This window comes from Bubalus bubalis, chromosome 19 (genome assembly GCF_019923935.1).
Source record: "Bubalus bubalis isolate 160015118507 breed Murrah chromosome 19, NDDB_SH_1, whole genome shotgun sequence".
In the NCBI taxonomy this organism is placed as follows: Eukaryota; Metazoa; Chordata; class Mammalia; order Artiodactyla; family Bovidae; genus Bubalus; species Bubalus bubalis.
The window spans coordinates 21,643,163-21,655,848 of NC_059175.1; positions in this window are offsets into that span (position 1 = coordinate 21,643,163).

Genomic DNA, 12,686 nt, shown 5'->3' on the forward strand with positions numbered 1-12,686 from the left:
AGAGTGACACTGTGCGTGGGAAGACAAGCTGTCCCTGCCAAGCTGCAAGTTCATGAGCAAACTCGATGATTGTTCTTGTGAACTACTCTGTTTAAGGGGATTATTACAAAACAATAGATAACGTACACCAACCAATAGCTTTCTAACTGAGAGGAGTTCAAACAGATATTAAGCATAGTGGCTCCCACACAGTGATATGTTCTGGCTGCCTCAGAACTGAGATGTGGACAGTGTGGGGAGCAGGGGTTTCATCTGGGCCTTCAGGTTCATGTCCTGCCCCCTCCCCGCACCATATCATGGAAGAGGCTGCACTGCGCTGCTCTGGGCCCTCCGGGCCCTGGGGACACTCTTATCTCCAGAGCATCTCTGGTTATCTGAGAGACTTCCCAGCAACATCCTGGGGGTTGGAGAGATCTTTTAGACGAGTTTTCTATGCACATACACATACAACACTGCAAAGTTATTTATGTGAGTGACAAAGACAACCTTCACTATTTATGGCTCAACTTGGAGAGTTCTTTTCCAAGATCCAGAGGCCACTTAGATGGGATAAACAAAGCAAGGTGGGGGGTGCAGGAGGGGATTGTCCTGTGATATGTTTAAACTGACTTGAACTGTGGCAAATGGCAACTGTCCCAAGATGCTGGGCAAAGACAAGGGCAATGCAGAGCACCCAGGGATCTGAATTTTCTTGGCAACTTGCCCCATTCCTTGTGGTTCCCCAAGTCCTCCCTTGCTGCTTCCTGCAGGGAGTGACTCCACACCTGTTGTGGGCCATTTCCACCAACATGACCTGGGGCAACTCCACCTCCTGTCCCACATGGGCTGACTCACCTCTAATGTGCTCCCCGCCAAGACAGCCAGAGCGCTTGTGTAAGGCACACGACACTGCCATGTGACTTAGAGCGTGGGGGTGGAGAAAAGGAAAGCGCTGAACCTTGTGAAAACAAAAACAAGGCGTTCACTGTGCAGAGGCCAAGTGTGCAAAGTTTACTCCTGCCCACTGAGCGGCCACACGTTGTCCTGAAAACAGAGGTGCCCCCTTTATGGCAGACAATTAACTCCAGTGGAACTTAAAACCGAGGTGGAAGAGAAACAAAAGTTGCCCAGTGTGGCTCGACAAACAGAGCGGGGACGGGTGGAAGAGACTTTCACCAGCCTCTCTGCCCTCAAGCTCCAGGATCATGTTGGTTCTGTGTCCCTTCGGGCCAACCCTGGGGTCAGGCCTGCTCCCCGACCCTGTCCTTCTCCATGCGCTCCTCAGCCTGCTGACCAGGACAGTCTTTGCACCTTTCCCCCAGCTGACCTTAATAAGGACAAGTGCATGCTTGCTTGGTCACTCAGTTGTGTCCAACTCTTTGTAACCCCATGGACTATAGCCCACCAAGCTCTTCTGTCCATAGGATTCTCCAGGCAAGAGACTGGAGTGGGTTGCCATTCCCTTCTCCATGGGCTCTTCCTAACCCAAGGATTAAACCTGGGTCTCCCTAATTCCTTATAGATTCTTTACCAGCTGAGCCACCAAGGAAGCCCCAGGGACAAGTGCAGAGGCCTGTTTTAATGCAAGGGTTTTATGGCAAATTCTAGGAGGAAACTGACAAATGCCCTCAATAAGAATCAACAAAGGGGAGTAGTAGATGTCTAGAAATCTTATGGAGCTTTAACATCTAGGAGGGAGGTGGACCTCGGGCAGGGCTGCATGGAAAGAGTTGGCCGAGTCCACTTCAGAGACTCACAGAGGAACAAGCACTGACCAGTAGATCATCCTCTAACCTCCTTCTCTGCTCTGGTCTGTCACTTTCTCTGAGCTTCATTATGGTCTTCATTGTCAGATGACAAATTATATATGTGTATGTGTGTGTATATACATATATATAAATATAACAATATATATTATTACATTTTTAGATAATATTTCCACAAGAAACTATTGTTCCCTTCATCCTTCCCCCTTTCCATGTCAGGTTGGCATACTTTGAAAGCCCAAGGACTTTACATCTGAATGATCTATAATTCATGAGGCTGGAGGATTTTCCTGCTCTTTCTTGACTTTATTTCCTTTCCTCCTAATCCATTCCCTCTTTTCCCCCTTATCTGCCTCTGGTCTAGAGCATTATCTCTTTCTTCCCCAAAATATCAGCAGAGTTTTTTGAGCCTCCATTCCTTGCTTAGCATCTAGTCTCCCATGCCCTGGTGTTCTCCACCAGAATCCTACCAGTCCCTCTTCCCATGTCCTTCAGAGCAAACTTCATGTCCCACCAGCAGGGATTCCTGGGCCCTCCAGGTCTTCAGTGGTGCCATTACATGGAGTCTCCATTTGGACCCACGTGCTCTCAGGAAGGTCTCAGGATTAGATAAGAATGAATTACCTAACAACACCCACAGCTTATAACACCAATAGAAATGTGGTAAAACATTCAAATATAAGCTATGGTCCTAACAAAGGCTTTGCATTCAGTGAGTGAATCTGTCTGCCTACTATAGAAAAAAAAAAAAAAAAAAAAGAATGATTTTAGCTAGCACTTAATAGTTCTTTCTATATGCCAGGCACTTTAAATTCTAAGTTCTAAGCACTTTACATACATTAACTCATTTCATCCTGATACCTACTCTGTGAGGTTATTGTTATCCCCATGTCACAGAGAAAGAAATCGGGGCCCAGAGAGATCAAGCAACTTGTGTGAACATCTCCTAGCTATAAATGGCAGAAGCAGGATTCAAATTTGGGCAATCTGGCTCCTGAGTTTGGACTTGTAGCCATTATGCCATACTGCTGATAAGATCTGGAAGAGAAGAATTGGGGGAAAACTCAAGATCACCCTTCCAGTAAAAAGCACAATAAACAGTCAAAATAAGCAGTGGCACAGAATAGCCATAATATGGGACTCCTCCGCTTAAGTGTCTTTATCTGCAAAATAGGAAAAACTATAATAACTTTCAGGATAAATTTGAGAATTAAATAAGAGCATATGAGTATAAAGGAAAGATGTTTTAGGAACTTCACTCATTGCTCAATAAGAAAGGCCAAAAATAACAGCTGCTTTAACAAGATAAAAATTTATTCATCTCACACATTAAAAAAAAAAGAAGAAGAGGTAGCCAGTCCTAGAATAGTACTAGACTCACACTCAGTAGGAATCCAGACACCTATCTTTCTCTATAATGCTTTGTACCACCCTCAAGGTTAGATCATGATCCAAGATGGCTGCTGCAAATCCAGTCATTATGTCTACTTTCCAGAGGAAGTGGGGAGTTAAATGATTTTTATAAGCCTGCATTAGTTGATTTTTTCCCTTTTAAGGTACCTTCCCAGAATTCCCTCCCAACAACTTCTTACATTTCATTAGTTGGAACTTAGTTACATGACCATATCAAGCAGCAAACAAAGCTGGGAAATATCATCTCACTACAGAGCCCTGTGCTATCTGAATTAAATCAGGGTTCTGCTTCTGAACAACAAGGGGATATGAAAATTGGTTGGGCAATAAGCAGCCTCTGACCAGAGAAGGGCTGTAAATTTTATTGAGAATCAACTCCCTGCCAGACACTTCACATAAATTTTCTCATTTAATCCTCATAACAACCCAGAAAGATTTGAAAATTAACATTACATTTACATATGGGATCAGAGAGAATAAGCAACCCAGCTCCTCACAGGGGAAACATTTAAAAGATCTAACTTCAAAACTTGAACTCTATCGACAACCATTCAGGCTTCAAAGTTTCCTCCAAGGAAAAACATTTTGCCAAATTCAAACACCATGTACATCTTCAAGATTTCTCTTATATTAATACTTAAAATCATTTATCAATTTCTTCCCTGGAGAATGTGAAGGAATAACTTCAATTACTTTGTAAGAACTGCAGAAACAGAGCTACAAATCATTTCATTGGTAACACTCATGAACACCCACACACATGTGTCACACACTGATGTATCTACACTTGAAGAGAATTTCCTAGCCTCTCTCTCCCCACAGGCAGAAAAGGTCATTTGTGCCGAAAGTAAACTATTGATGTGATTAATACCCAGGCCTCAAACTCCAGACCCCGTTCCTGCAGCCACAGATTGTTTATACCAGAAGGAAGTGATGGACTTTATGTTTTCTATGCTTTTGATCCATTCTGACAGGAGGTGTGGCAGAGAACACAGAAACACCGCATCAGAGCCCTATGCCTGCTGGGTCCACTCCAGCAGTCAGGGCGTTGGAAGACTGAGGAGGTGCAATGCAAGGGAGGAAGCAGCCGGAAAACAGGCTCCTCAACACTTTGTGCTCAGTCTCAGTAGAAGCCTCTATATGCCTGTCGCTTTCCTGTCTAAATGGAAAACAATCTCGACTTGTACCAACTGGGCATAAACTGTTGCTATTATGGTCTCTTCCTAAGAATGTCCCTCAGGACAAGTAGACTCAGTCCTGAAGGTGGGGCCCTCTGTGCTGTGCAGGCATCCAGCACATCAAGACAAAAGCCTTTTCAAAAGCCCTAGAATACTACTCCCCCGCCCCCACAGCCATAGGTCCTTTGGAAGGATTTGGGTCTTTTCTTCCACTTCAGAGACACCACCTGTGATCTTTCCGGATTCTTTCCCAAGAGCTGCTTTTGAGAAGAAAGAACGAGCACAACACAAAGGTGGACAAAGACAGCCTGGTGCTTAAAGGTGAACTTCACCTTTCCAGTCTTTTCTTTGGGATTAATCTGAAAATTGTTCATACGCTTAACACAGCTTTTCTGAAGGAAAGAGAGTTTTGATGACTGAGGAAAGAGGTAAAAGACAAGGCTTGGAAGGGGGTGGTACTTTCAAAGCACAGAAACCGTGAGGAAGGGGACAGGTGAAGGAGACAAAAGAGACATGGGATATTTGGCAAAACTAATACAATTATGTAAAGTTTAAAAATAAAATAAAATTTAAAAAAAAAAGAGACATGGGAGAAAAGGCATCTGATAGTCAGGGTATGAGGGCAGGGGCGGGGGGAAGACATCTGGGAAACGAGAGAGAGAACAGAACAGAAACCTTGGACATGCTATCTTTCCACTGCACAGCATTCCCTAGAACAGACACTGAGCCATAGCAGAGAAGAGATTCTCAAGGGCTGAAACTGTACCAGGGCTTACATAGACTCCTAGCAGTAATGCTGGAGAGCAAAACTTAACACAAGGAAATACAGGATAAGGGTATTTCAGGCCAATAAGACAGAGAAAGAAGACTGGCTGGAATTTTTCCTACATTGAAGGCTTGTCCAAGGGGTTTGGGTGCTCTCTATACCAGGCGGGAGCCATCCCTAACAGATGACATGAAGTCAGAGTGAAAGAACTTCCAAATGGTGTTTTGGATGCATTTCAGCACTTCTAGACCCTGGGTTCGATCCCTGGGTTGGGAAGATCCCCTGGAGAAGGGAAAACCTGCCCACTCCAGTATTCTGCCCTGGAGAATTCCATGGACTGCATAGTCCATGGGGTTGCAAAGAGTTGGACACGACTGAGCGACTTTCACAGACCCAAGTACATGGAGCCCTGCCCTGGACACCCACTGAGGCTATAACCAGTTTCCATGGGATAAGGAGTCTGCATGGCCAAGGGGAGCTCGCATCCCTCTTCTAGACCACTCTCTGGGAGCTGAGGATCCTGGAATTTCTTGCCCAAACATCCCTAAGCCTGCTTACTGGGCCTGTGAGGGCCTCTTCCCAGATCTGTCCTACTGAGAATGGGCTGCAGAGCTGGTGAATGCCACATAAGCCACAGGGGCCGCTAACTGAAGGGGACAGTGGACAGAACTGGGTTTTGGTACACCAGGCTCCTCCTAGTACTGGGTGGAGTTGATGCTGGGAAGGGTAAGAGATGGGTGATATCTGGGAACCAGATTTTGAAAGGTCAGAATGTAAAGCTGGCCTTCCAGTTCATTATTAAGATATATTTGTCAAGTTAGAAAGATAAATAAAATAACATATCTTATTTAACATCTTGTAGCTTGACTTCTAGCTTCCAAAATATAGGCACAGGATACATAGATTTCTATCTGTACTCTTGTCCTGGGCCCTGAAAGTTTGAGGGTGGACCCACCGGATTTCACTTAAATCTATTTGCTCAAGTAGGAGGAAAACAATAAAATAAGGTCAGGACATGATGTGGGGAAGGCAGGCCAAGGTGGGGGTAGGGGTGTCTGTCCAGGCTGTCACCAACCACAACCTTTGCGCCCTATAGCCAGAAACATCCACTCTGGTATTCAGAGTCTTCTTAAGGCTATTGGGCTAGAAGTTCCATTAAATTTGAACACTCAGCAATCAAAGAAATCTAGGGTCTGATTCACCTACAGGGAGATACAATAGGCAAGAGTTTTTCTATCTTAAGCTACCATGAGAATTAAGGCAGAAAGAGTTCCAATACCCTGCTTCTGAATTGTTCATTTTCCATTGAGAGAACTATTTTTAACAGAACCCTGAATTATAAGAAGAAAACTCTCCACAGACCTATAGCTATGGAAATTCTTACACTCAAGGACCCACATGGTCACATTTTTCTGTGATTAGTACAAGGTTTTTCAGATAAGTGTTTGCTTGCATTGTAGAAACAGTTCCAAAATCAATAAGAAATGTTATACCTTATCGCTCCCCAGAAGGGAAAAACAATAAAGAATTTTGCAAACCATGTCTGGGAGGCTGAGCAAGACATACATTCAAGTCTAATGCAGAACAACCACAGCCCAGAGACAGCACATCAACCCTCACTGTGGGAGCCAGTTCTTCCAATCAGGGAATCAGTCCAGAGAAACCACAACACAGGAAGAGAAAACTAACTGATGATTCTGTTTTCCTTACCACCTGCATTCAACCCAAATAGGGGAAGGCATCAGGAAGCAAAAACCCCGTTAAAAGTTATGAGAGTCTATGGCTTCCTTGAGAACAAACTGGATTCTGCTTGAGTTATAACTCTTTCATCTTTTAAAACTGGATGAAGAAGTACATAGAACAGTAAATGGTGGAGAAGAGGCATCTCAGAGCATAGAGCATCTGTTCTGTTCAGTTGTTTAATTGTGACCAACTCTTTGCGACCCCATGGATCACAGAACACCAGGCTTCCCTGTCCATCACCAACTCCTGAAGCTTGCTCAAACCCATGTCCATCGAATCTGTGATGCCATCCAACCATCTCATCCTCTGTCATCCCCTTCTCCTCCTGCCTTCAATCTTGCCCAGCATCAGGGTCTTTTCCAATGAGTCTGTTCTTCACATCAGGTGGCCAAAGTATTGGAGCTTCAGCTTCAGCATCAGTCCTTCCAATAAATATTCAGGACTGATTTCCTTTAGGATTGACTGGTTTGATCTCCTTGGAGTCCAAGGGACTCTTGAAGACTCTTCTCCAACACCTCAGTTCAAAAGCATCAATTCTTCGGCACTCAGCTTTCTTTATGGTTCAACTCTCACATCTATACACGACTACTGGAAAAACCAAAGCTATGACTAGATGGATCTTGGTCAGCAAAGTAATGTCTCTACTTTTTAATATGCTGTCTAGGTTGGTCATAGCTTTTCTTCCAAGGAGCAAGTGTCTTAATTGCATGGCTACAGTAACCATCAGCAGTGATTATGGAGCCCAAGAAAATAAAGAATGTCAGTGTTTCCATTGTTTTCCCATATACTTGCCATGAAGTGATGGGACCAGATGCCATGATCCTCATTTTTTGAATGCTGAGTTTTAAGCCAGCTTTTTCACTCTCCTCTTTCACTTTCATCAAGAGGCTCTTTAGTTCCTGTTAGCTTTCTCCCTAAGGGTATGTCATCTGCATATCTGAGGTTATTGATATTTCTCCTGGCAATCTTGATTCCAGTTTGTGCTTCATCCAGCCCGGCATTTCACATGATGTTCTCTGCATATAAGTTAAATAAGCAAAGTGACAATATACACCCTTGATGTACTCCTTTCCCAATTTGGAACCAGTCTGTTGTTCCATGTCCAGTTCAAATTGCTGCTTCTTGACCTTCATACAGATTTCTCAGGAGGCAGGTAAGGTGGACTGCTACTCTCATCTCTTTAAGAACTTTCCACAGTTTGTTGTGATCCACACAGTCAAAGGCTTTGGCATAGTCAATAAAGCAGAAGTAGATGTTTTTCTGGAACTCTCGTGCTTTTTCTATGATCCAACAGATGTTGGCAATTTGATCTATGGTTCCTCTGCCTTTTCTAAAACCAGCTTGAACATCTGGAAGTTCTCAGTTAACGTTATGTTGAAGCCTTGCTTGGAGAATTTTGAGCATTACTTTACTAGCGTGTGAAATGAGTGCAATTGTGCGGTAGTTTGAGCATTCTTTGGCATTGCCTTTCTTTGGGATTGGAATGAAAACTGACCTTTTCCAGTCCTGTGGCCACAGCTGAGTTTTCCAAATTTGCTGCCATATTGAGTGCAGCACTTTCACAGCATCATCTTTTAGGATTTGAAACAGCTCCACTGGAATTCTATCACCTCCACTAGCTTGTTCGTAGTGATGCTTTCTAAGGCTCACTTGACTTCACATTCCAGGATGTCTGGCTCTAGGTCAGTGATCACACTATCATGGTTATCTGGGTCATGATGATCTTTTTTATATGGTTCTTCTGTGTATTCTTGCCACCTCCTCTTAATAGCTTCTGCTTTTGTTAGGTCCATACCATTTCTGTCCTTTATTGTGCCCATCTTTGCATGAAAAGTTCCCTTAGTATCTCTAATTTTCTTGAAGAGATCTCTAGTCTTACCCATTCTATTGCTTTTCTCTATTTCTTTGCATTAACCATTGAGGAAGGCTTTCTTGTCTCTCCTTGTTATTCTTTGGAACTCTGCTTTCAGAAGGGTATATATATTTCCTTTTCTCCTTTGCCTTTAGCTTCTCTTCTTTTATCAGCTATTTGTAAGGCCTCCTCAGACAACCATTTTGCCTTTTTGCATTTCTTTTTTTTGGGGATGGTTTTGATTTCATCCTCCTGTACAATGTTACAAGCTTCCATCCATAGTTCTTTAGGCACTCTGTCTTTCAGATCTAATCCCATGAATCTATTTGTCACTTTCACTGAATAATTGTAAGGGATTTGATTTAGGTCATACCTGAATGGTCTAGTGGCTTTCCCTATTTTCTTCAATTTAAGTCTGAATTTGGCAATAAGGAGCTCATGATCTGAGCCAGAGTCAGCTCCTGGTCTTGCTTTTGCTGACTGTATAGAGCTTCTCCATCTTTGGCTGCAAAGAATATAATCAATCTTATTTCATACCAGAGAGAGTTGACTCTCTGGTAATGTACATGTATAGAGTCGTCTCTTGTGTTGTTGGAAGAGGGTGTTTGCTATGACCAGTACATTCTCTTGGCAAAACTGTTAGCTTTTGCCCTGCTTCATTTTGTACTCCAAAGCCAAACTTGCCTGTTACTGCAGGTATCTTTCTCTCAACTCCCTACTTTTGCATGGGCAAAAGTAATTCAGATGACCATTATATCTACTACTGTGGGCAAGGATCCCTTAGAATAAATGGAGTAGCCCTCATAGTCAACAAGAGAGTCCAAAATGCAGTACTTGGGTGCAATCTCAAAAATGACAGAATGATCTCTGTTTGTTTCCAAGGCAAACCATTCTATATCACAGTAATCAAAGTCTATGCCCCAACCACTAATGCTAAAGAAGCTGAAGTTGAACAGTTCTATGATGACGTACAAGACCTTCTAGAAATAGCACCAAAAAAAAAAATGTCCTTTTCATCATAGGGGACTGGAATGCAAGAGTAGGAAGTCAAGAGATAAAGCAAAACAAATGAAAATAAAAGTACTTACTAGTCAGGGGTAACAACACCATAGGGTGGTACAGCAGTTTGTAAAAACAAAAGAAAGATAGGTCACTTGTTGCCATAGAGGCAGTCTGAACCAAGAAAGACAATGGCATTGGGAACAGAAAAGTGGGATGTGAGTTTGAAAGACAAAAGTTTGAGCAAACTCCAGGAGATGGTGAAGGACAAGGAAGCACGGCATGCTGCAGTCCATGGGGTCACAAAGAGTCAGACATGGTTTAGTGACTAAACAACAACAACAAGGAAGAAAATTTTTACATTGTTTTGGGGGAAGAAAAAGAAGCTGTCCAAAATAATAGAAAACATTGATCTTGGTGAACTGAGAAACGACACCACCAATAGAAGTGAAGATATCTGGGAGGGATCAAGAAGAGTCAATGTTTAGATATAAGTTTAAGGTGGTGGCTGGATGCATAGGTAAAGCTGTACCATAGGCACCTGGACATTAGAGGCAGAATCCAAGGATAAGAACATAGTTTGAGCTTTGGATCTGGGAGTCTTTCAAAATTAGGGTCAGATATATATACATGTGTAAAATAGCTAGCTAGCGGGAAACTGCTATATAACAGGGAGCCCAGCCAGGTGCTCTGTGATGACCTAGAGGGGTGGGATGGGGGTAGCGGTGAGAAGGAGGCTCAAGAGGGAGGGGATATGTATATATTATATATATGTAGTTATGACTGATTCACATTGTTGTATGGCAGAAACAAACACAACAATGTAGAACAATTATCCTCCAATTAAAAAATACATTAAAAAAAATTGGAGTCAGAGATGAAACCACAAAAGCAACTGTATGCTCGGAGGCAAAAGTGAATAAAGCTTAGTGGACTACGGGTTAAATCCATTGCTATAGAATGGAGGAAGAAAATTATGCTGGAAGGGGGAGAAAAGAAAGAAAGAAGAGAGAAACTAAGGAAGGGAGGGAGGGACAAGGGAAGGAAGGAAAGAAGAGAGGAGGGGAGGAAAGAAAATGGTGTCTGGAGAGCTAGAAAGACAACCAGAGCAGGAGACTGGAGAGAGAAAGAGAGTTTCAGAAAGAGGAAGACAGCCAAGTTTAGGTGAAGGAGAAAGAAACCTGAGAAAATATATAAAGCTCTTCATATTAGAGTTGACCTTTGGAAGAAGCACAAGCTGGAATCAAGATTGCTGGGAGAAATATTAATAACCTTAGATATGCAGATGACACCACCCTTATGGCAGAAAGTGAAGAGGAACTAAAGAGCCTCTTGATGAAGGTGAAAGTGGAGAGTAAAAAAGTTGGCTTAAAGCTCAACATTCAGAAAATGAAGATCATGACTTCTGGTCCCATCACTTCATGGAAAATAGATGGGGAAACAGTGGAAACAGTGTCAGACTTTATTTTGGGGGGCTCCAAAATCACTGCAGATGGTGATTGCAGCCATGAAATTAAAAGACGCTTACTCCTTGGAAGGAAAGTTATGACCAACCTAGATAGCATATTCAAAAGCAGAGACATTACTTTGCCAACAAAGGTCCATCTAGTCAAGGCTATGGTTTTTCCAGTTGTCATGTATGGATATGAGAGGTGAACTGTGAAGAAAGCTGAGCACTGAATAATTGATGCTTTTGAACTGTGGTGTTGGAGAAGACTCTTGAGAGTCCCTTGGACTGCAAGGAGATCCAACCAGTCCATTCTGAAGGAGATCAGCCCTGGGATTTCTTTGGAAGGAATGATGCTAAAGCTGAAACTCCAGTACTTTGACCGCCTCATGAGAAGAGTTGACTCATTGGAAAAGACTCTGATGGGAGGGATTAGGGGCAGGAGGAGAAAGGGACGACAGAGGATGAGATGGCTGGATGGCGTCACTGACTCGATGGACGTGAGTCTGAGTGAACTCCGGGAGTTGGTGATGGACAGGGAGGCCTGGCGTGCTGCGATTCATGGGATCACAAAGAGTCGGACACGACTGAGCGACTGAACTGAACTGAACTTGGAGAGAAAATAGGGCTTCTCTGGTAACTCAGCTGGTAAAGAATCCACCTGCAATTCAGGAGACCCTGATTCAATCCCTGGGTCAGGAAGATCCCCTGGAGAAGGAATAGACTACCCACTCCAGTGTTCAGGGACTTCCCTGGTGACTCAGACAATAAAGAATCCACCTGCAATGCCGGAGACCTGGGTTCAATCCCTGGGTTGGAAAGATCCCCTGGAGAAGGGAAATCTTACTGCAATGTGGGAGACCTGGGTTTGATCCCTGAGTTGGGAAGATCCCCTGGAGAAGGGAACAGCTACCCACTCCAGTATTCTTGCCTGGAGAATTCCATGGACAGAGGAGCCTGGCAGGCCCCAGTCCATGGGGTCACAAAGAGTCAGACATGACTGAGCAATTTTCACTTTCACTTTTGGAGAGAAAAGTCAGAGGGAAAGTCAAAGCTAACACCAGGTAGACAAGTTGAAGTTAAGAACTGAGGAATTAGAATGTGCAGGTGAGTGCTACTCTTTTGAGAAGTTAGGCACAAAAGGGATGATAGCCAAGAGATCAGCAACAGAGATGTGTGAGTATGAGTCTAAGGAGAAGGGAAAACCAGTTAAGTACACAGCACACCGGAGGTGGCAGGGGCCCATTCTTGTTTCAGGAAGACCAGAAATGAGCAGCCTACCCCACAGCCTCTGGGCACGCACCAAACAACCCCCATGGTTGTCCAGTCCTGCTCCCTGCTATCGGAGTAGATTAGACTTGAGTGTCTGGAATGTGCCTGGATTTTCTCAGAGAAATGAGCAATAGAAACACAAGACATCGTGATAAGCAACACATGCATATGAAACAAAAGTTGGCCAGAGCAGTTCCAAAGGTAAAGGTTGATCTTTATGGGAAGTGACTCAAACGTCCCCCTGGATCCATTGAAATGGGGCTTTAACAGA